The sequence below is a fragment of the Mauremys mutica genome, unplaced genomic scaffold (genome assembly GCF_020497125.1).
Source record: "Mauremys mutica isolate MM-2020 ecotype Southern unplaced genomic scaffold, ASM2049712v1 Super-Scaffold_100199, whole genome shotgun sequence".
Classification (NCBI taxonomy): Eukaryota; Metazoa; Chordata; order Testudines; family Geoemydidae; genus Mauremys; species Mauremys mutica.
In genome coordinates this window covers 474,364-498,947 of record NW_025423286.1, presented here as the reverse complement: position 1 = coordinate 498,947, position 24,584 = coordinate 474,364, and the positions used below count along the sequence as shown (strand labels likewise).

The 24,584-nt window shown below is 52.1% G+C and overlaps 1 long non-coding RNA gene and 1 other non-coding gene across 2 annotated transcripts; one reads left to right on the top strand and one right to left on the bottom strand.

The window, feature by feature from the left end:
* Positions 1–6,200: 6,200 nt before the first annotated feature.
* Positions 6,201–10,404, top strand: LOC123359911. Its single transcript, XR_006575934.1, has 3 exons — positions 6,201–6,250; positions 8,489–8,670; positions 10,258–10,404. It is a non-coding gene; the product is annotated as an uncharacterized LOC123359911 (long non-coding RNA).
* Positions 10,405–19,592: 9,188 nt separating this feature from the next.
* On the bottom strand, positions 19,593–19,666 carry TRNAT-AGU. The gene has a single exon. It is a non-coding gene; the product is annotated as a tRNA-Thr (tRNA).
* Between the last annotated feature and the right edge of the window lie 4,918 nt (positions 19,667–24,584).

Sequence of the window (24,584 nt, the reverse complement as noted above, 5' to 3'; positions counted from 1 at the left end):
GGGCTAGGAAAACTGACCAGACTCCCGGTGCTGGAGCCTGACCCGACTAACCACTGGCTGCTGAGAGAGATGAAGGGGGCACCCACCAGTCAGACATAGGGGAGATTCCCCTCCCTTCATATCCAGCTCCTCACAATGAGGAGGGTGTTGGGCTTCCTACGAGGGAGCTCACCCTGCTAGGGGCTCCATCTCCTGTATCCGTCTGTGGCAGTAGGTGTGTGATGGATCTGCTGGGAGAGACAAGGGGCTCTCGCTTCGTCCCCTCACCCTGGTGTTTCCAGGATTCTCTGAGGCGGGCTGGGGTGGGGCTCTGTTGACTATCATCCACCAGAGCTTCCATTTGATTGAAAGTGTGAGTGGTGCAGCAGGTACTGAGTGCTGGACTTTCGCTCTTTCAGGGGCCGGTGACTTTTGAGGAGGTAGCTGTGTATTTCACCAGGGAAGAGGGGGCTCTGCTGGACCCCACTCAGAGAGCCCTCTACAGAGACGTCATGCAGGAGAACTATGAGAATGTGACCTTACTGGGTAAGGATTCCTGTCCCCTCAGTTCTTGGAAGGGGAAATGAAGAGAAATGGTTCATGCCACCCCCCAATGCCATCCCTACTCTGCCCTGTTTCTGCATCATTGCAATATGCCAGTGACCCACACACTGCCACAGACCCTCCCCTGCTTCAGAACACTTTGGGAACAGCGCACAGGAGCTGTATCGCACAGTGTCAAATATCTCCTGTTTGCTCAAATTAAACTGGGGCTTAGGTCCAGCATAACGTAAGAACATAAGAATGTCCGTACTGGGTCAGAGCAAAGGTCCATCTAGCTCAGTATCCTGTCCACTGACAGTGGCCAACTCCAGGTGCCCCGGAGTGAGTGAACCCAACAGGCAATCACCAAGTGATCTCTCTCCTGCCATCCATCACCCCCCTCTGACAAACAGAGGCTAAGGACACCATTCCTTACCCATCCTGGCTAATAGCTATTAATGGAGTCAACCTCCATGAATTTATCCAGTTCTCTTTTAAACCCTGTTATATTCCTAGCCTTCACAACCTCCTCAGGCAAGGAGTTCCACAGGTTGACTGTGTGTTGTGTGAAGAAATACTTCCTTTTGTTTGTTCTAAACCTGCTGCCTATTAATTTCATTGGGTGATTCCTAGTCCTTGTGTTATGAGGAGTAAATAACACTTATTCACTTTCTCCATGCCAGTCATGACTTATAGACCTCTCTCATATCCCCCCTTTGTCTCTTTTCCAAGCTGAAAAGTCCGTCTTTTTAATCTCACCTCATACAGAAGTTTGATGAATATCCCTAATCATGTTTTTGTCCTTTTCTGAACCTTTTCCAATTCCAGTATATCTTCTTTGAGATGGGGAGACCACAGCTGCATGCAGTATTCAAGATGTGGGCATACCATGGGTTCATAGAGAAGCGATATGATATTTTCTGTCTTATTATCTATCCCTTTCTTAATGATTCCCAACTTTTTGTTTGCTTTTTGACAGCCACTGCACGTTGAGTGGATGTTTTCAGAGAACTATCCACAGTGACTCCGAAATCTCTCCTGAGTGGAAACAGATAATTTAGATCCCATCATTTTATATGTATAGTTGAGATAGTGCAGCCCATTGGAAAACAATGTGCTATCCTGACATCTAGTACTGCTGAGTTCCTGCATTCAGTACTATCCCTGCCCTTCCTGTTCCCTTTTTCCCCTGAACCCCACCAGCCCATGGTTACTGTTCCCAGCTTCCCCGGGACTCTCTCATTATCTCTGGACCTGTCTGTCAGCAAGAAGCAGTGACAGGGAGACTTGCCCTCTCTCTGGAGACTTCAATTTACTTTGGATTTACTTGGACATGGATTTACTTTCTCTGTGTTTTAGGAGCCTCTTTGAAATTGAGTGTCTGTGACATTAACCACAGTGCAATCTGGACTGTTGAACAGCTGTTTCCCCTCAGTTCCCCAGGCTGGGGTGCCTTTTACACTGCTTTACTATGAGAGCAGCTACTCCTGGGCAGTTAACACACAGTCTCCAGCATGTAACTCGCTCCCAGCTACACAGTATTGAGTGCTGCTAGTCAGTGACTCACGAATTACAGTACCCCACCGGAGAACCCCAGAACATTCTCTGGTCCCAGACTTCCCCCAGAAATGTACATCTTGTCCTGTCCAGCACACTGCTGAACAATGGGAGCTCATATGAATGGGAGCTCTTGCATCCGACAAAGTGGGTATTCAGCCACGAAAGCTCATGCGGCAAAACGTCTGTTAGTCTATAAGGTGCCACAGGATTCTTTGCTGCTTTTACAGATCCAGACTGACATGACTACCCCTCTGATACATATGAAATCTGTTATTTCATCAATGGAAAATGACATGCACCTGCCTTGTTGTTCCAAATGGAGTTTCCAACACACTTTAATCCAACCACACTGGTTAGATAAACAATAAAACAAAATTGTTAACTGCCGGAAAAAAAAAATCTTTTCAGTGACTATGGGTAATGAGGCATAAAAGTCAGAATTGTTTACAAAAGAAATGCAAAGATAAAACACAAACTAACGTCTAAGTTAACCAGCTAAAATGGATTCAAAGCAAATGTTGCTCTCACCATGTGCTGAGACAGGCTGGTTTTCCTTACAGCCAGGACTCCCCCTAACCTGCCCCTGCTGCCCAAGTTCAGTTCTTCAGGATTTGTCATGGGCAGAGGGAAAGGGGAGAGAGAGATTTTCCTCACCCCTTTTTATAATTCAGTCCTTTCTATTAGAAACAACTTCAGTTCTCAGCTGAGTGATGGTGCCAGGCTGTCTGTTGTAGATATGAGTTTCAAGTGTCCCTGTGATGGAATGTAAATGTCTTCTTCACACCTTCCCCCTGCCAGCGAATGGCTGTTTGACCAGCGGTTTGACTTGCTGTCTCTGAGGAACTGGTCTGTGGGTGTTCCCCAGAATTGTAACTTTTTGTGATATCCTACAGTAACATCTCATCACTTTACATACAGTGTTGTTACACGTTTTAACAGGAGGATACTATTCAGTAGATTATGCAATTTCAAGTGATACTTCACAAACCATTCTGTGTACAGAATTGATCATAATTTTCCAGAAGAGTGAACATAGGGGTACAGGCTGACACAGGCCCTGTGTCAAGGTGTGTTCCCAGCAGATATGTGGCTATTTCAATCCCTCCTAAGCAGAGTGTTCTGCATCTTCAAGGACCTGGGCAGCTGGTTCTGGGAATTCACTGGTTTACTAAGTGTGACACGGTCTGGAATTGTGAGACACTTTATATTATTATTACTTTATTATTAATTCCAATCTGATAAAATTGCAGTGAATTGTGCTAGATATGCCACGCGGCAGAGGGCTGGGGGGAGACGGCTGGGCAGCTTCTCAGCTTGCCCCAGGGGGCTGATGGGGGCAGTACGGGCTGGGGGGGAGTTTCTCAAGGACTGAGCCAGCCATTCTCAGCCCACCCTGGTGTCTCCCCCAGGACCTGTGCTCCCCCTCCAGCCAGGAGAAACCAGCAGTGGGCCCCCCCTAGTGCTGGGCAGGGGGACAAACCAAAAGACATTGCTCCTTTAAGAAAAGTTTGCCCTGGTGTCTGATGAGTGAACTTGGCCTGAGGCCAGCTGCTTGCCCCCTCCCCGTGCTCCAGCCAGCCAGCCGGGTGCACCCAGCCATGGCCAAAGGGGAGAGGGGCTTCACTGCAGCCCTAGCCCCAGGTGCAGCTGAGCAGCCGCCTTCCCAGCCCGGACCCTGCCTGTGCCCAGACTCCTCCCATGGGGGCTCTGGGAGCTCCCACCCCTACGGTTCTGACCCAGGTCCTGGGGCTCTGCATCCATTGCCCCATGTGTGTGGGGGACAAGAGGGGCCAACACACCACCAGTGCTTCTAGCCGCATCCTCCCCGTGGGCTCTTCTCCATGGCCGGCTCTCGTGCCTGGGAAAGTAACGCTTGCTCCCCTCAAAGCCGTCTCCTCCTCCCCTGCCCAGAGCAAGCTTGGCTGAGGGGCTTTTCCTCCCCGAGGGGAAGTTTATCCCTTCCCGCGCCGACCAGCATCTGCATCAGGAAAGATTGATTTCCTTCCCCTGGATCCATCCACCCCCCATCTCCTCTTCCCTGGGAGCTGCATTCACTCCCCTGTATCAGCTTCAAGTCAGGAGACACGGCCCTGCTTCACCTTGGGATGCCTGAGCTCGTCTTCCTTCGGGGTGCTGGGCTACTGCAGCCCGGGGGAGGAAGCAACCCCTCCCCCCTGCCTTTGGCCATGATCCCACCGGGGCTCCCCACCCACAACGTTGAAGAGTGGGTGAGGGAGTCAGCGAGTGAGCTTCAAAGTGGGGGTGGGCTGCAGCCTGGGGGATTGGGAGGAGCTGGAGTAACACAGCAGCCATACAGCAGGATGAATAAATGGGCCATTTCTATGCTGGGCTGCTGAATTAAATTTCTCTCTCTGGCTCAGGGTGGGCAGTTCCTGGGCTGGCCACAGTGGGTGGGGCTTGGGGGAAGACAGAACTGCTTTGAGTGCGTGGGTGGGAGCGGGCACTAAACAGGCACCAGGAGGTGGGGAGCAGAAAGAGAGAGATGGGAAATGGGACCCGGTAGAGAGCAAGAACTGGGAAACATCAGGAAGGGGAGATACCAGTTATATAGACACTTTCAATGAGGACACTGGAAGTGTATAAATATGCTGAAAATAGCCTCCCCTCAAAACTGGCAGAGCCCCCCTCCAGCACAAGAATGCTCGCCCTACGGCAGGAAGGAGTGCAAAGGAGCGAGCGGTAGGTAGGAGGCATTTAGGGCAGGGGGTCGGTAAGGAGGCGGCATTCAGGAGAGTCTAGGGAGATGGGGCAGGAAGAAGTACAGTGGGGGCGGGGCTTTGGAGAAGGGGCGGGGCCAGGATGGGGCACCCACCGGCAAAACCAAAAATCAGCACCTGTGCAAACTGAAGCCTTGAACAAAGGACTGAATGACCCATCCAAGCTGTGGCTGTGTTCCAAACAGACTTTCAAGCTGGCAACTTACCAATACTGCTAAGAAGCTGATATATAGATTTCTGAATGTATCTGACTGCTTTCCCATTTAACAACTTTCTTTCTGTTTCTGGTTCCTTTCTCTTTCTTATCTGAACTTTTAGTTTAGATGCTAAAGTATTGCCTGGCATCATGGTATTTTTGGTAAGATCCAAACCCATACTGACTTGGTAATGTGGCTGACCCTTTGGGGTCAAAAGAACATTTTGTTTATGTGCGCAGAGTTTTTAAATAACTTCTCACTGTACCGGACCTAGGTGCTGATTGGGAGTTAGAGAAGTGCAATGCAATAAAGGGGGCCGCGTGATTTCTTTTTTCAGCTTCTCAATAACCCGTGTGGGTGATCAGAAGCACAGTTTGTGACTGGTCAGTGAGTTTAACTTCAGTGTTAACCACCAGTTTGGGGAGCATCTGCCCTCCCTTTTTCAACCTGCCCTGACCCAGGCACACCAGGTCACACTAAGCACTGAAGAAAAATTAATAGAATGTTTTTTATGACCAAGTCTTCAGAAATCCACTGAACTCCTTTTGTTTTCTTTTATCTGAGCAGGGTTTCCAGTTTCCCAACCTGATGTGATCTCCCAGCTGGAACAAGGGGAAGAGCCATGGGTCCCAGACCTCCAGGGTTCAGAGGAAAGAGAGATCCTGAGAGCTCCCTGCACAGGTGAGGAAACATTAAAGCAACTCAGAATCTGTAAGTGCCTGAAGGAAACATCTGGGATGCCCTACAATGCCCTTGGAAGGTCTCTCAGTTCAATATTGTCCCTAGCAGGGGTCGTATCCTTAGGGTAAACATAGCTCATGGCTTCCTGTAGACCCTAGCAGACACCAGGCAGTAGCTTCCTCCCTTCCCCCGTGAATTTGGATGGGATGTGGAGGCTGAATTGATCCCCTCCTCTCTCCTGTTTAGGGGAAGAGTTTGGGGGAGTTCAGTTCTTGATTTTTATTTGACCTCCCTTCCGCACTTGTTTTGGTTTGGCCTTCCCCTTTCCATCCCTGTTTGAGGTTTCTGTCTCTATCACAGCAGGTGACGCAATGGTATGTGAGAAAAAGGAGCATAATTCTCAGCAGGAAAATGTTGAGCAAGTGGCTAAACACAGAGAATTATCGCAAAGATCAAAAAGAAATGTGTCAAAGAGTCATGAGCAGGGAAAATCATGCGAGACTCAGCACACACCAGAAAGAGAGCAAGGAAACCAGCCAGGAGAGAAAATGGGTAAATTTATTTCCTGTCGGGGAACTCAGAAGGGCATCAATGAAACCACAACACAGCAGGAAATCCTCATGGGAAAGAGGGAAAATACATGCAGTGAGTGTGGGAAAAACTTCACTCGAAGATCAACCCTTTCTGTTCATCAGAGAATCCACACAGGGGAGCAGCCCTATAAATGCCAGGAGTGTGGAAAATGCTTCACTGTAAGATCAGCACTTTCTGATCATCAGAGAATCCACACAGGAGAGAGGCCCTATGAATGCCGTGAGTGTGGGAAGAACTTCACTCGCAGCTCAAACCTTATTGCCCATCAAAGAATCCACACAGGGGAGCGGCCCTATAAATGCTGTGAGTGTGGGAAAACCTTCTATTGCCACTCAAAGCTTATTGCCCATCAAAGAATCCACACAGAGGAGTGGCCCTATAAATGCAGTGAGTGTGGGAAATACTTCACTGAGAGCTCAGCCCTTTCTGCACATCAGAGAATCCACATGGGGAAGACGCCCTTTGAATGCCATGAGTGTGGGAAAATCTTCAGTCGCAGCTCGCACCTTATTAGACATCAGACAGTCCACACAGGGGAGAGGCCCTATGAATGCAGTGAGTGTGGGAAAACTTTCAGTTTCAGCTCACATCTTATTAGGCATCAGATAGTCCACACAGCGGAGAGCCCCTATGAATGCAGTGAGTGTGGGAAAACCTTCAATCGCAGCTTGCACCTTATTAGGCATCAGAGATTCCACACAGGGGAGAGCCCCTTTGAATGCAGTGAGTGTGGGAAAACCTTCCGTTGCAGCTGGAACCTTATTAGGCATCAGAAAATCCACACAAGTGAGAGAACCTATGAAAGCAGTGAGTGTGGGAAAACCTTAGGGCCCAAAGAAATTTTGTCCAACTCCACTTCCTAGTTCAGTGTGTCTCATTACCGTTCCAGAGGATACCAGGGTTAGATTGAGAACAATCATCCTTCACCGTTTGGATGCAAAGAGAGAGTGCTTCATAGGACATTCCTTCCCTGTGGATCCCAAACTGGCTGCCTGAGTGGGTAACAAGGACTTTCAGGCTGTAGAAATGATGGTAACCAATGAGGCAACAAATGTGTCAAGCTCCAATTTCAGACTTCTGGATACTCACATGCTGAGTCCTGATTCTAAGGTTTTGTGTCTGACGCTCTGGCTACAAAATAAAGCTGATGTTGGTGCAGCTGTAGCACTGCTATTACAGATGCTCTCCACCAATGGGAGAAATCTCTTCCCTAGGACTTTTAGTCCAGCCCCCACAAGTGGTGGTGGCTATGTTAGCAGGCAAAGCTCTCCTGCTGATGTAGTGTTATTTCACAGGGGAGGAGGGTTTTGTAACTACATTTCTCACCAGTGTGTATTTTTCATACCTCTGAGAAATATAGTTACACCAATAAATGTCTTTAGTGTAGACTAGACCTTAGTTTTCTCTTGTTTTATGTATTTACATCACTTCTCTTTGAAAGATTAAAAAGTGTGACAAGAGAGTTATTTTTTCCCCATAATGCAAACATTTCTATATAAGAAACCCCTTCCACCAACACACATGGCAAAAGAGCCAGAGATATATGAACTCACATGTAGTATAAGGAGTTCTGGTAGAAAACCTCCCTCCAAAGGCTGAGATGGGAGAATGTGTGTGAGAAAGAGTATATGAGAATATTGGCCCAGTATAGATTTAAATTTTTTGTATTTCAGATAAACTTTGAAGCTAAGCAAAATACGTTCTATTTCTATTAAAAGGAAAACTACTCGAGGAGACAAGTTGTATAACTTTTTACCCACTTAGCCTGTAAGGGTCACTGAGTTCCCCACGTCTCTAATTTGCAAAGGAAAGGCCTGACATCTGTCATAGGATGTGTCTAACAGGTAGGAAAGCTGAAATCGTCAACCATCAATATCAAGGAAAAGGCTGGACTCCCCTGCCTTTCATGTCTAAAAGCTGGCTAGAGGCTGATCTACAATGAAAAGCTATGTTGACATAGCCACATCTCTCAGGGGTGTGAAAAATCTACTCCACAGAGAAGTAGTTAATGTGAGCCCCAGTGTAGATAGGCTTGGGTTGGGTTGTCAGAAGAATACTTCCAGTGTTTGAAGTGTAGACATAGCCTTAGGGCTGGTCTACAGTATGTGGTTATTTTGGAATTAGCCGAGTTAATTCAAAATAAAACTGATTCCGTCTATATGCCCAAATCTTTTTTTTTTTTTTTTTAATTTAAAGGGCTCTTTAATCCGGTTTCTGTACTCCACCTCAGCAAGTGGAGTAGTGCTAAAATCGAGATTGCAGTTCCGAATTAGAGGTACTGTGGACACAATTTGACATTATTGGCATCCGGGAGCTATCCCAGAATGCTTCCTTGTGACCACTCTGGACAACACTCTCAACTCCGATGTACTTGCCAGGTAGGCAGTAAAAGCCCCAGGAACTTTTGAATTTCATTTCTTGTTTGGCCACTGTGGTGAGCTCATCAGCACAGGTGACCATCAGGACAATCCACCATCACAGGCGACCATGCAGAGTCCATCATCATGAGAGCCCACGCAGTCCTGGATTCACAGATGAGCTCCAGCATGGTCTGAACGGGAGGTACTGGATCTCATCGCATGTTGGGGAGACTAATCTCTTATGGGAGAACTACGTTCCAAAAAAAGAAACACAAATACACCTCTACCCTGATATAACGCTGACCTCGGGAGCCAAAAAATCTTACTGTGTTATTGGTGAAACCGTGTTATATTGAACTTGCTTTGATCCACCGGAGTGCCCACCCCCCCCCCCCCCCCCCCCCCGTTATATCCGAATTCATGTTATATTGGGTTGCATTATATTGGGTAGAGGTATATGTACGCTAAATTCTCCAGGGTCATGAGGGAAAGAGGCTACTCCAGGGACACAGAGCAGTGTCATGTAAAAATCAAGGAGCTCAAGCAAGCGTATCAAAAAGCCAGGGAGGCGAATGGGCTCTCTGGGTCACAGCCCCATACATGCTGCTTCTACCGTGAACTGCATGCAATTATGGGGGGTGATGCCACTACTACCCCACCACTGTCCATGGACGCGTGCAAGTTGGGAGTGTTGTACTCAAAGTACTATACAGGATCTTTTCAGGGGGATTAAGGCAAAACGCCACATTTATTAGTAATACAGGTATCAATTAATACTCTATGATATGCATATGAGATATCTCACAGTCATGCATTCACACACACACACAGACACAAACACACTCCGTCTTGCTGTTGTTACCAACTAGTTGCTCCCCTTAACTGCACTGGCCAGGTGAGTTAGATGGGGGAGGGATGGAGCCGGGCTTCTGCCGATCCGGATCGATGCTCCGATGGTGACAAGACGAGACCCGGGGTCCTTCTGCAAGACACCTCACATTTATAGCAGCTTCCCTCTTATGCAAATCTAGACCAGATTCAAAATCTGGATCTGTGTCCGTTGGTCTTTGTGCTGCTTTTCTCTGGGTGTTGTCCCAATGCTGCTCAAAAGAGGGTGTTTTCTAAAGAAGGTGCTTGCTTCTAATCCCTGAGGCCGTCAATATGTCTGTGCTTCTTTGTTGGGCCCACTTGACAAGCTGTATTGTCCTTTGCTGTGGCTCCCATTCCCTCTGCAACTGTTGTAGCTGTCTGGAGGTGGGTGTCTTCCAAGCCTCACTCATTCACACCTCATTCAGTCAATAGGGCAATTGATTACAGAGTGGGGGGAAGATCTTATTCTACTTCTAGCAAAAAGGCACATGTTTCTTTTACTTTAACTATACTATGCTTAGGGGCTATAACATTTGATACAAAGTTTTCTACCAATTTTCTATATAGGGATCTAATACAAAGTTGTATGAAAACAGAGAGGCACAATGCCAAGTCATATGAAATACAAAATAACAACATGCAAGATGCAATGTCATAAAGATACTTAATACAAAATAACACAATGCAACGTCATAAAGATTTATAGAGATCGTTAATACAGAGATTTCTCTACAGGAGTTGCAGGGAGAATGACTTTTTGGAGGATGAAGAGGAGAAGGAGGAGGACAGTGCACAAGCGACAAGTGGGGAATCCGTTTTCCCCCATCAAGGTTCCCTCCCCACTCTGAACTTTAGGGTACAGATGTGGGGACCTGAATGAAAGACCCCCTAAGTTTATTTACCAGCTTAGGTGCCACCACCAAGTGTATTCCAAATCTTAGGGGAGAGCCACTTGGAACTCTGCCTTTCCCCAAATATCTCCCAAGTCCCTAACCTGTCCTTTCCTGGACAGCCTTGAGACTAATCCCCCCCCAAGTCCCTACACCCCTTTTCCTGGGTAGGCTTGAGAGTCTACCCTCACCAATTAGTCCTGGCAAACCTGGTGGCTGAACTTGGTGACTTTGTCCTCACCCATAACTATTTCACAGTTGGGGACAATGTATACCTTCATGTCAGCGGCACTGCTATGGGTACTCGCATGGCCCCACAGTATGCCAACATTTTTATGGGTGACTTAGAACAACGCTTCCTCAGCTCTCATCCCCTAATGCCCCTACTCTACTTGCTCTGCACTGATGACATCTTCATCATCTGGACCCATGGAAGAAAAGCCCTTGAGGAATTCCACCAGGATTTCAACAATTTCCATCCTACCATCAACCTCAGCCTGGACCAATCCACACAAGAGCAGTATCAACAGGAAAGGGAGGAGGGAAGCTGAGAGACTCTATGCGCTGCAGCTTGCTGTGAATGGAGAGCTGGCTGCTAGAAGGGGGTGGCAGCGTGAATGGGGAACAAGTGTGCCCAAGGAGTAGAAAGCTTTGGCCCAGATAGCACCCTCAGAAGACTTCCCCAGACTGATTTAGGGATGCCGGTGTGACCTCTCTTGGCAGCCCCCAAAGAAGGAACTGGGTGGACTAAATGGACAGTGCCCCTCTCTATCTGAAGCCTAGCAAGGGAGGTACGTGAATCCCACCAGAAGTTAAAATGGTAAGTAAGGGAGGGGAGGCTCTACTAGAGGGCCTGGGCAGCTTCAGATACAGTACAGGAGGATTTCCACTTCTGAGCCATGAAAATAGAAATTGACTTTTCCTTTCCAGATTTATCTAATATTCAGAAAGAGAATCTAGCACCTGCCTTCCAGATTTGAACACCCTCACAATTCAGGAGTGCTCAAGCTCAATTTGGGCAACTGTTATTTCATTTCTCCCAAATCAAATATGCTGATCCACTGTCATTTGCTGTAGAAAAAGTAGGATACAATTGAGCAACAAATGCTGGGGTCTTCCCAGTGCTAACTAGGGCTGGAATTGCTATTTTCAACAGCCATTACCATTTTTTTTGTTTTGTTTGTTTAAAAGGAAGATAGTGATATTGCACTGGCAAATTCCCCATAGAAACAAAGAATGGAACAAAAGAATAATAAAGGCACCTCAACTTTTCCTCATTTAGGTAGGACAGTCTTATAAGATGGATCCAAACATTTTCCAAACACACAAGCTGAAAATTGTTCCACTTTACTGCAGTTCTGTAACCATGCGGGAACCAGTCCTGTCTGTGTTTTGTGCACATCCAAAATCCCTGCTGAATACAGAAGTGCCCTGCTTTTGTGAACATCCCACCTGATATGTTCAGCCCTTGTGAGCGAAGCAGGTTCACATTTAGTAATTGGATGGGAAGTATCTCAGAAAGCGTTAGGTGCTGTAGGAGGTGTTGCTTATTCACTAGGTAACGTGAGACCTTCCTGTTACACTAGTAAACCAGTGCCGCACCGAATGCATTTTGCTCCTGGAGTCTAGAATGGGGTCTTTGCTTCTATACACAGCCCATTAAAGACAATGAAAAGACTCCCACTCACTTCAACAGGCTTTGGCCAGAACTGGTTATACACAGGGTAACTCCACTGTCTGCACAGGGTCCTGGTCCCACGGCGGAGGGGGGCTTGTGAGCTTGTTGCAGAGCTGCTGCTCAGGGATGGGAACCTCCTGGCATCCCAGCCTCCAAAATCATTCAGGCTGCACTTTCTGCACGACTAGGTGCTGGCTGAGGGGGGCGTGGGAATTGGTGGCCTCTGCTGCAGTGATGGGCATCTCAGGTACTTAAAGCCATGGCCTAGAGGAGGGAAGTGCCTAACTCCAGAGTCTGCAGCTGCCTAGGGCCAGGGCTGAGGATTTAGAGTCCCTAGTGCTGCCGTTGCAAGGTCCAAGCATGCTCAGCCCTGGCATTGCCACCCCTCCTGCGGCTGGTAGCTGCAGCTGGCTAAGGCTGGCCTCTGGGAACTGGCCCCATGGCTGTAGCCAGAGAAGCTACAAGTGGCTCTGTGACTACTGGGGCCATTAAGCTAGAGCAGCTAAAGACACTGGAGTTCACCTCAAGGAACAGAGGTCACCAGTAGGACAGGAATGTCAAGGGGAGCAGGGAAAGAGGGAGCAGGTCAGGCTTGCAGAGGGAGCTTCCAGCTGGGTGGGAGCATGTCCAAAGTAGAAAGGAAACATCCATGGGGAGAGGTGGTGGTGACCAGGTAGCAGACTAGTATGTAGACGGGAGCAGAGGGAGAGAGGCTGGTGACTTCAGATTTCCCAGGGCTAAGTCCTCACTTTGGGGAAATGGTGTTTGCAGGTGGCTGGCTCACATGGGAGGATGGCTGCTGAGGGAGGGATCTGTCAGAACTCATCAGGTATCTGCTGGCTGTGGAACTCTGAGCTGAGACTAGGACCACATGCCGTGACTGGTGACATAGGGGGTACTGGAGACATGGCTAGAGAGGGTCTAAATGAGGAAGGAGAAGTTTCCTTGGTCACTGTGTTTCCTGGGAAGTTTCCTTGGTCACTGTGAAAGTTCTACTCACTGTGGACACTGGTAAACCCATGTGGGTGTACAGCTCAATGAGAAAACCCGGGGGCTGAGGGAGCTGTGTATTGCAATGCATATAGTCATGTAGGGGTGTGTGATCAAAATGAAAAATGTCTCTGAGGTTCAGTACTGGCTATACTATGGCACCAATGGCACTGCCCCACCAGGTCCACACTCGGAGCCCACAGTGACTACATAGGGGCCCATAAATATGTTTAGCGCCAGGGCTCACAAAAGATTAATCCAGCCCTGACTGCCCGAGCACTATTTCAGCCCCACACTTTTGGGTGGACCTGCCACAGTGGGAGCTGCAGAGCACTCCCCCCACCACCACACAAACACATACACACCACGCCCCTCCTGGTGTTGGGAGGGGAACAGGAGAAAGGACAAAAGAAGCAAGAGAAGAAGAGAAAGGAGGAAGGGAGGGATGGATGGAGGAAAAGGTGAAACGAAAAGGACAAACCCTAATGTCCCCAGTGATTCTAGGGGACAAAATTCCAGGTGCAGAATAAAATTCAGCCTCCTTAAGCTCATGTTTTCCATGCCTAGAATTCAACTGTCACCTGATGGATCAGACTGAACAGGTTTCAAACCTTGAGGAGGCTCTTACCTTCTAAACAGGGACATCTGTTTTCCAGTAAAATCAGGAAAAGGGAAGGAGAAAACTTGAAAGAGGCTCCTCCTGGCGCTCACGTACGTGAACCCGAATACTCTCTCAGTCCTCAAAGAGAGACCTGGAGAAGGAGACTTGCTGAGGCAAACCCACAGGGGTCTCTGAGGTTTCCCTGACCCCTCGCCCCTGTCCTGCCTCGCTGATGTCAGCATCTCTCTGTGAGGTCACCACCTCCCCACCACCTTTGACCAATAGTCTGAGGTCCTTCAAAAGGCCTTTGTGATGTCACTGCCACACCCCTCCCTTGCTGTGCTAATGTCCTGCCCCTGGCCAGGCACTTTGGAGGTTTGAGCTACTCCCTGTGGATCACCCCAATCAAGGAGCATTCGTTCTAGGAAGCAAGCCGGCTAGACAGTAAAACATCAGATGCTGCTCCCAATGCTACACTCAGTTTTTCAGAAATGAGTCGACTTTATTGCCAGGAGAGACCATTAGAGCATCTAATCTGACCCCCTGCATATCACAGGCCTCCTGTATGACACAATAGCTACTTTTGGGACAAACACATTCCAGAAAGGCATCTAGTCTTCATTAAATGACCTCAAGAGATGGAGAATCCACCATTTTCCTTGGTAGCTTGTTCCTGTGGTGAATCATCCTCGCTGTTGAATATTTGTGCCTTAGTTGTAATATGAATTTGTCTCTTTTCACGTTCCAGCCATTGGGTCTTGTTCTGCCTTTCTCTGCTCGATTAAAGAGCCCTTTCATACCCAATATTTTCTCTCCATTAAGGCACTTCAATGAAGTCACCTTTCAATCTTCTTTTGATAAGCTAAACAGGTTGAGCTCTTTCAATAGCTCACTAGAAGGCATTTTTCTCCAGCCCTCATAACATTTGGTGGCTCTTTGCTGCCCCAGCTCCAATTTCACAACATCTTTTTCAAATGAGGACACCAAAACTGGAGGCAGTATTCCAGTATCAATCTCACTGATGCCGTGTCACCTCCTGTGATATTATTGACATAATCTGTAACTATAGCTCACTGTTGCAACCACTCATATATTTGCAGCCAATATTGTAGAAAGATTGTCGTGTAAGGGGTCTATGGAGAGGTTCTGATTGGCTGATTATCTCTAGATGTGCATCTTTTTTTGTAGTTGATGTTATGAATATTGGCTCTATGCTGCCCGTATTTCAAACTTGTGCAATGCTTCCGGGGAACACCCCAGCCAGACAAGTTGGTGTCAGTTCTGCCTAGCCTGCTTGATGGCTCATTAAGGACCATGAGTTATACAACTGACCCACTGAGAGAAGGCAGATACTCCTTGTGACTCAGCAAGGTGTGCAGGAACCTGCCTATGGACAGAACTTTAAGGTTTTTTTTCTATGCCATGTGCTGGATAGAGTGTCCTTGCGACAAAGAAAGCAAAGACCACATGGCAAGAGACTATAAAAGGCTTATGCCTCGTCTCCATCTTGTCTTCAATCCTGCTTCATTCCTCTGGAGGGACTTTGCTACAAACTGAAGCTCTCTACAAAGGACTGAATGACCCATCCCAGCTGTGGCTGTACTCCAGAGACTTAATTTGAACCTGCAGTTTATTCCATCACTGCTTCAAGCCTGAACCAAGAACTTTGCCATTACTGTATGTGAAGGGTTCAAATCCATGTGCATTTTATATAACAACCTGGGACTGGAGGCCTAGCAAATCGTGATCAGCTAAGAGAAAGCTGGGATAAACAGACAGCCTTGCCTAGTAAGATAGGCCTGGTCAGCAAATTGCCAGGTGTTGGAGCTAAGAACTAAAGAATTGTGTCTTATTCAGAGTTGCAGATTGAACAAAGAATCCCTGTTCCTATTGTGTTAGTCTCCTCTGTAGGGAGACATTTTTCCCACAGATCCAACCTCGAGTTTATGAGAAGTTGTCACATGTCAGTATAAGATATGGCATCCTTCCACCTCCCTTCCCAGGGACCAATGCCTGCCTTAAGACACACAGAAAACAATCTTTATTGCCATATACTTTCATTGTTTCTTTGCTTTAACCCCTAGGAATGTACCTGTTGGACAATCAAAGCAGTTGCTCCATTCCTATGGACCCCAAATCAGAATTCAACATATATATTTTATACTACTAACATTTTATCAAAGTATTCTTTAAATGTTAACTTGCTAACTTAAGATCATGGGTGGAGACATTATGTAACCTGTTAACCATTGGCTACTGTGCTATCTTGTCTTGCTGCAAAACCTAAGCTGGGGTGAGGAACTGCCTACCCCATCACTTTCCCCCGCCGATAGAAAACCTATATATTCTATTGTAATCAATTGACTGACAGTGCCTCTGAGCCTAATAAGCCAGGTGACACTCCACCAGTGCTGTGTGCAATAAACTCCTCTGCTTGACCTCTACACGTTGTGTGATTTACGTCCTTCAGAGAACAAAGAACGAGGTGGAGGCCAGGTGACCAGGTTGCCAGGGAAACAGAACAAAGGGACAAACAGAAGAGGGACAAAAGGGCCTGGCTGAGTTGGGCTGTTGGAAGCAAGGAGTCTGCTGGTTTGGGGACTCAAGGGGAGAGCCCAGGCTCTGAGTTCTGGGTCTCATGAAGATGGACGTTGCTGAATTTTCCTGCTTCCTGTGCTAACACAGAACTTTCCCAGGCTGGATTCCAGACCCCTAATAAACCTTCTGTTGTACAGCGCTGGCTGAGAGTCACTGGTGATTGTGGAAGTTGGGGGTGCAGGACTCCTTGTGTGTGTGTGGAGGGGGTGTGTAGGGCTTTCCCAGGTGCCCTGCTAAGGTGACTCACTACAGGAAGCTCCTGGCATGGAACAGGGGGGATGAAAGGTCCAAGGTCAGTCCCAGGAGGTGCTGCAGGCAAGGAGGTTTCCCCCAGTGACAGCGTCCCCTGGGCGGTGTCACACTGATGAGGGCTCTGCCTGGGTTTGGGTCAGAGCTGTTCCAGAGCACTGAGCCTGTGTCAGGCCCCAGCATGTGACCTGCAGGCTCCACTCTGGCAAAGCTCCCTGTCCCGGGGCTTTGGCATCACTAGCCCCTGCTTAGTGACTAGGGGTCAGTTTAGGGGAGTGATTCCCAAAATGTGGGGCATGCCTCCTAGGGGGGCACAGAGGAATGTTCATGGGGGCACCTCAGGGCCAAGCCAGCCCCCATGGAGGGCAGGGAGGGAGCACCACTCAGCCCCACTCTGCCCCAGCTCTTCGCCCACCCCACCCTCAGCCTGAGCCTGAGCCCCCGGCCCAGCCGCGACCCCCTTACCTGTGTCTGCCTCTCCCCAGCAAGCCACAGCCCCACTCCCAGCCCTGGTTCTCGACCGTGGCTTCTGGGGGGCCTCCGCCATGGCTAAGAGGGCACAGTGTGAAAAGTTTGGGGACCACTGGTTTAGGGTGATGTTCTCAATTGCTTCTATGCAATCCAATAAAAGCTATTCGTCACCAACCCCCCCCCCCCCCCATCAGGACAGACTAGGTATGTTCTGCTGCCCTTCACTCATGCAGGAAGGATAATAACATTTCATTCCACCCAATCCTAAAGTGATTTGTAACCCGCCACCAGCCAAAACTGGTCATTTTGGGAAAGTGGCCCCATCATGCTGCATATCTAGGCAGACTAGATGTGTCTATGCAAACACGGTCTGTTGCTGAAGTCTTTCCCAGCTCCTCACTAGATGTGAGGGGGGAGCTCATTCAGCCCCTGCCTCCGCTTAGTATGTAAAAACTCCATGGTGTCCCTATCTCTGCTGGCCTTAGATTTCTCCTCCTGTCCCTTTTCTAGCAGCTCACATGAGGTAACTGAGTGGTTAAGAAGATGGGCTGCTAATCCATTATGCTCTGCACGCATGGGTTCAAATTGCATCCTCATATGCTACGTTTAGTTTTCACCTCTCCTTTATAGACAACCATCTCCCCCTTTGGTACAATGACAGATCAACCAATGTTGCTTCTTGCAAACAAAAACCTTCTCAGAAACTCAGACCTCCCTTGCTTTAAATTAAATGTCTAAATCTCAGATTTCTAAAAAAAATTTCTCTAGTGCTGTATTTCTTAGTTTTTATCTCAAAAGGTAACATCCTCATCCTCTCCCCCAAACACCCTGGGACCTGCCCAAATTATTAAAATACCCTCAACCCGAGCAAGGCCAGAGCAGTGAACCAGAGCTAGTGTCTAGGCCAAGCTGTTCTGAAGGAGGCAACTCAAACATTTTCTCCCTGCTTCCCTTGGCAAGGTCTGACTGAGAAAACAAAATTCCCCAAACTGAAAATTTTCTGCTGAAACACCCATACTAGTCTGTTTGGGGACTTTGATTTGAATGTATTATTATTATTCTCTTCTCATTTATCTCAGTTCAGTGTTTGTCCTCCAGATGTGTTTACAGGTATTGAGTTGTGGGGGAGAGAGGCTAATTCATAATGTCTCTACCCCCCTTTCATAGTTTCTTCCAACTTGCTAGGAAGCTCCTTTGCTACGATGTGACTCAAGCAGTGTCCATTGTCTCTGTGCTATCTCGGAGAAGCCTGCATTGTACACCGTTCCTGGGATAGTCCTCGGGAGTGTGGATCCCTTCAATGGGCCAGCAGCGAGTCTGGTGCCTCCCTTGTCACACCTGAAAGGCTGGTGGGGGGCATTTCCCAACCTCATAACATATCTCAGGGCTAGTCTACACTTACCGGGACGGTCGACGCGGCGAGTTCGACTGCTCGGAGTTCGAACTATCGCGTCTGATCTAGACGCGATAGTTCGAACCCCGGAAGCGCTAGTTCGAACTCCGGTACTCCACCGCGGCAGGAGGAGTTGCCGGAGTCGACCTTGGAGCCGCGGAGTTCGCTTCCGCGGCGTCTCGACGGTAAGTAAGTCGAACTAGGGTAGTTCGAATTCAGCTACGTTATTCACGTAGCTGAATTCGCGTACCCTAGTTCGACCCCCGAGCTTAGTGTAGACCAGGCCTTAGTAACACACACAGAGCAAAACTTCATAACTTCCCAAGCAATACGAGCACACACAATCCAACACGATATTAATGTGCAACAGATCAAGACTTTTGAAATGATACCTCACCAGGCAGACTTTGTACAAACCATGTCATCATTATATGAGAGTGGTGAATATGGGGCTTGCAGGGTGCTGCTTTGAGCACAGCGTGCTACACCTGGGCTGACATTGCAATGGAGATGTACACTTAGAGTCCATCTCTCCTGGGATAAAGATGGCAGCATGGCTGGCCTGGGTCATCTGACTTGGGCTCATGGAGCTAAAGCTGTGGGGCTAAAAACTGTGGTGCAGATATTTGTGTTCACACTGAAGCCTGGGTCCAGAAAACCTCCCCCCTCATGGGGCCTCAGAGGTTGAGCTCAAGCCCATTTGTCTGCATTGTAATTTTATAGTCTTGCAGCCCAAGCCCCATAAGCCTGAGTCAGCTGACCTGGGCTTTGAGACAGGTGCCCTGGGTGTTTTAATCACAGTGTAGACATAACATTAGGCTACGTCTCCAGTACAATGAAACACCCAGGGCTGGCCCATGTCATATTAATCAGGATCTTGCAGCTTGGTCTGGATAAAGTTGCAGTGTCCGTGTCTGGGCTCAGGCTCAGTACCCAGCTCTAGGAGCCCAGAAGGTTGGGAGGGAGTTTAGCAAGGGGAAATGGTAAAACCGCAGTGAAGTATTACCTTGGACTTATGGCATTTCTCCATTGGTCTGTCTGCTCTTAACTCCCAAGCTTTCTGTAATTCTGTTATCAGTGCCTGTGAGTGTAATTTAAACCATAGGAATAGCCACTCTGGGATAGACCATTGGTCCACCTAGCTCTGAATCTTGTCTTCTGACAGTAGCCAATGCCAGGTGCCCCAAAAGCCACTTCCTAAGACACCACTGGGAGTTGAACCCAGGGTCTCCTGTTTACTAAACAAGGGCTTTAACCAGCTAAGCCATGGTGCTTGCTGTTATTAAAAGCATCCTGTCTGCCTACACCTGACTGTCTGCCAACCCCCACAGGGGCCTGACAAGCTTTGCTCGTGTTTGGATTCTGTAAAGCAGAGGAGCAGGTGAAGTTTTGCTCCCAAGGTGTGTGTGTGATTCTTTGGACAGGTCTATGCTCCAAAATTAGGTCAGTGTAACTACATTACTAGGGGTGTAAAAAATTTACACTCCCCCAAGAAATGCAGTTCTATCAACCCAGCCCCGGTGCAGACAGCACTGTGTCAACAGGAGGGCTGATCCCATCAACAGAGCTCCGGGAGGGGTTTGGTTAGTGAAGACCCAGAGAACAGGTGGCCCATGACTCTTACATTTGGGGAGGCAGGGCATGAGCACTGGAAGCTCCCTAAGAGCTAGTCCGCCTCTTGCTCACTCCTCTCCTCCCCTGAGGCCTCCTTGCCTGCTGCTCGTGCCTCTACCCCTCTGCCCCAAGGTCTGCCCACCACCCACACCTCTCTGCCCCACCCCGAGACCTGCCCTGCCCACCACCCACACCTCTCTGCCCCTCCCCTGAGACCCGCCCTCCCCACCACCCACACCTCTCTGCCCCTCCCCTGAGACCTGCTCTGCCCACCACCCACACCTCTCTGCCCCTCCCCTGAGACCTGCCCTGCCCACCACCCACACCTCTCTGCCCCTCCCCGAGACCTGCCCTGCCCACCACCCACACCTCTCTGCCCCTCCCCGAGACCTGCTCAGCCCACCACCCACACCTCTCTGCCCCTCCCCTGAGACCCGCCCTGCCCACCACCCACACCTCTCTGCCCCCTCCCCTGAGACCTACCCTGCCCACCACCCACACCTCTCTGTCCTCCCCTGAGACCCGCCCTGACCACCACCCACACCTCTCTGCCCTCCCCTGAGATCTGCCCTGCCCTCCACCCACACCTCTCTGCCCCTCCCCTGAGACCTGCCCTGCCCACCCCCCACACCTCTCTGTCCCTCCCCTGAGACCTGCCCTGCCCACCACCCGCACCTCTCTGCCCCTCCCCTGAGACCTGCTCAGCCCACCACCCACACCTCTCTGCCCCTCCCCTGAGACCTTCCCTGCCCACCACCCACACCTCTCTGTCCCTCCCCTGAGACCTGCCCTGCCCACCACCCGCACCTCTCTGCCCCTCCCCTGAGACCTGCTCTGCCCACCACCCCCACCTCTCTGCCCCTCCCCTGAGACCCGCCCTGCCCACCACCCACACCTCTCTGCCCCTCCCCTGAGACCCGCCCTGCCCACCACCCACACCTCTCTGCCCCTCCCCTGAGACCTGCCCTGCCCACCACCCACACCTCTCTGCCCCTCCCCTGAGACCTGCCCTGCTCACCACCCCCACCTCTCTGCCCCTCCCCTGAGACCTGCTCTGCCCACCACCCCCACCTCTCTGCCCCTCCCCTGAGACCCGCCCTGCCCACCACCCACACCTCTCTGCCCCTCCCCTGAGAGCCGCCCTGCCCACCACCCACACCTCTCTGCCCCTCCCTGAGACCTGCCCTGCCCACCACCCACCCCTCTCTGCCCCTCCCCGAGACCTGCCCTGCCCACCACCCCCACCTCTCTGCCCCTCCCCGAGACCTGCTCAGCCCACCACCCACACCTCTCTGCCCCTCCCCTGAGACCCGCCCTGCCCACCACCCACACCTCTCTGCCCCTCCCCTGAGACCCGCCCTGCCCACCACCCACACCTCTCTGCCCCTCCCCTGAGAGCCGCCCTGCCCACCACCCACACCTCTCTGCCCCTCCCCTGAGACCTGCTCTCCCCACCACCCACACCTCTCTGCCCCACCCCGAGACCTGCCCTGCCCACCACCCGCACCTCTCTCCCCCACCCCTGAGACCTGCCCTGCCCACCACCCACACCTCTCTGCCCCTCCCCTGAGACCCGCCCTGCCCACCACCCACACCTCTCTGCCCCTCCCCTGAGACCTGCCCTGCCCACCACCCACACCTCTCTGTCCCCTCCCTGAGACCTGCCCTGCCCACCACCCACACCTCTCTGCCCCTCCCCTGAGACCTGCCCTGCCCACCACCCACACCTCTCTGTCCCCTCCCTGAGACCTGCCCTGCCCACCACCCCCACCTCTCTGCCCCTCCCTGAGACCTGCCCTGCCCACCACCCACACCTCTCTGCCCCTCCCCTGAGACCTGCCCTGCCCACCACCCCCACCTCTCTGCCCCTCCCCTGAGACCCGCCCTGCCCACCGCTCACACCTCTCTGCCCCTGCCCTGAGACCTGCCCTGCCCATCGCCCCCACCTCTCTGCCCCTCCCCTGAGACCTGCCTTGCCCACCACCCACACCTCTCTGCCCCTCCCCTGAGACCCGCCCTGCCCACCACCCCCACCTCTCTGCCCCTCTCCTAAGACCCGCTCTGCCCACCACCCGCACCTCTCTGCCCCTCCCCTGAGACCCACCCTGCCCATCGCCCCCACCTCTCTGCCCCTCCCCGAGACCTGCCCTGCCCACCACCCCCACCTCTCTGCCCCTCCCCGAGACCTGCCCTGCCCACCACCCACACCTCTCTGCCCCTCCCCTGAGACCTGCTCTGCCCACCACCCACACCTCTCTGCCCCTCCCCCGAGACCTGCCCTGCCCACCACCCACACCTCTCTGCCCCTCCCCGAGACCTGCGCAGCCCACCACCCCCACCTCTCTGCCCCTCCTGAGACCTGCCCTGCCCACCACCCACACCTCTCTGCCCCTCCCCTGAGACCTGCCCTGCCCACCACCCACACCTCTCTGCCCCTCCCCCGAGACCTGCGCTGCCCACCACCCACACCTCTCTGCCCCTCCCCTGAGACCTGCCCTGCCCACCACTCACACCTCTCTGCCCCTCCCCTGAGACCTGCTCTGCCCACCACCCACACCTCTCTGCCCCTCCCCCGAGACCTGCCCTGCCCACCACCCACACCTCTCTGCCCCTCCCCTGAGACCTGCCCTGCCCACCACCCACACCTCTCTGCCCCTCCCCTGAGACCTGCCCTGCCCACCACCCACACCTCTCTGCCCCTCCCCTGAGACCTGCCCTGCCCACCACCCCCACCTCTCTGCCCCTCCCCTGAGACCTGCTCTGCCCACCACCCCCACCTCTCTGCCCCTCCCCTGAGACCCGCCCTGCCCACCACCCACACCTCTCTGCCCCTCCCCTGAGAGCCGCCCTGCCCACCACCCACACCTCTCTGCCCCTCCCCTGAGACCTGCTCTCCCCACCACCCACACCTCTCTGCCCCTCCCCTGAGACCTGCCCTGCCCACCACCCGCACCTCTCTCCCCCTTCCCTGAGACCTGCCCTGCCCACCACCCACACCTCTCTGCCCCTCCCCTGAGACCCGCCCTGCCCACCACCCACACCTCTCTGCCCCTCCCCTGAGACCTGCCCTGCCCACCACCCACACCTCTCTGGCCCTGCCCTGAGACCTGCCCTGCCCACCACCCACACCTCTCTGCCCCTCCCCTGAGACCTACCCTGCCCACCACCCACACCTCTCTGTCCCCTCCCTGAGACCTGCCCTGCCCACCACCCCCACCTCTCTGCCCCTCCCTGAGACCTGCCCTGCCCACCACCCACACCTCTCTGCCCCTCCCCTGAGACCTGCCCTGCCCACCACCCCCACCTCTCTGCCCCTCTCCTAAGACCCGCTCTGCCCACCACCCGCACCTCTCTGCCCCTCCCCTGAGACCCACCCTGCCCATCGCCCCCACCTCTCTGCCCCTCCCCGAGACCTGCCCTGCCCACCACCCACACCTCTCTGCCCCTCCCCTGAGACCTACTCTGCCCACCACCCACACCTCTCTGCCCCTCCCCCGAGACCTGCCCTGCCCACCACCCACACCTCTCTGCCCCTCCCTGAGACCTGCCCTGCCCACCACCCACACCTCTCTGCCCCCCCTGAGACCTGCCCTGCCCACCACCCACACCTCTCTGCCCCTCCCCTGAGACCTGCCCTGCCCACCACCCACACCTCTCTGCCCCTCCCTGAGACCTGCCCTGCCCACCACCCACACCTCTCTGCCCCTCCCCTGAGACCTGCCCTGCCCACCACTGACACCTCTCTGCCCCTCCCCTGAGACCTGCTCTGCCCACCACCCACACCTCTCTGCCCCTCCCCTGAGACCTGCCCTGCCCACCACCCACACCTCTCTGCCCCTCCCGAGACCTGCCCTGCCCACCACCCACACCTCTCTGCCCCTCCCCTGAGACCTGCCCTGCCCACCACCCACACCTCTCTGCCCCTCCCCTGAGACCTGCCCTGCCCACCACCCACACCTCTCTGCCCCTCCCCTGAGACCTTCTCTGCCCACCACCCACACCTCTCTGTCCCTCGCCTGAGACCCGCCCTGCCCACCAGCCACAGCTCTCTGCCCCTCCCCTGAAACCTGCTCTGCCCACCACCCACACCTCTCTGCCCCTCCCCTGAGACCTGCTCTGCCCACCACCCACACCTCTCTGCCCCTCCCCTGAGACCCACCCTGCCCACCACCCACACCTCTCTGCCCCCTCCCCTGAGACCTGCCCTGCCCGCCACCCACACCTCTTTGTCCCCTCCCATGACACCCATCCTGCCTGCCACCCACACGTCTCTGTCCCCTCCCCTGCCCAGCCCAGCCCAGCCCACCGCTTGCATCTCTCTTCTTCCTCCCTGAGACCCGCTGTGCCCAACTCTTTCTTCATGCTGCGTTGTTATTCCATGAAACATCAGGGATGGAATAAAAAGCTGAGTTTACTCCAGGGTGAGGAAAGAAAGGAGCCACCAACCCCCAGGCAAAGCTCAGTGCCTCAGAGAAAACCTGCCCCCTGCTATTGCAATCACTGATGTGCTGGGGATATGGCGGGAAAGGGACTGTCTGAATGAAGGCAGGATTAATCAAGGCAGGAAAGGGACAACAA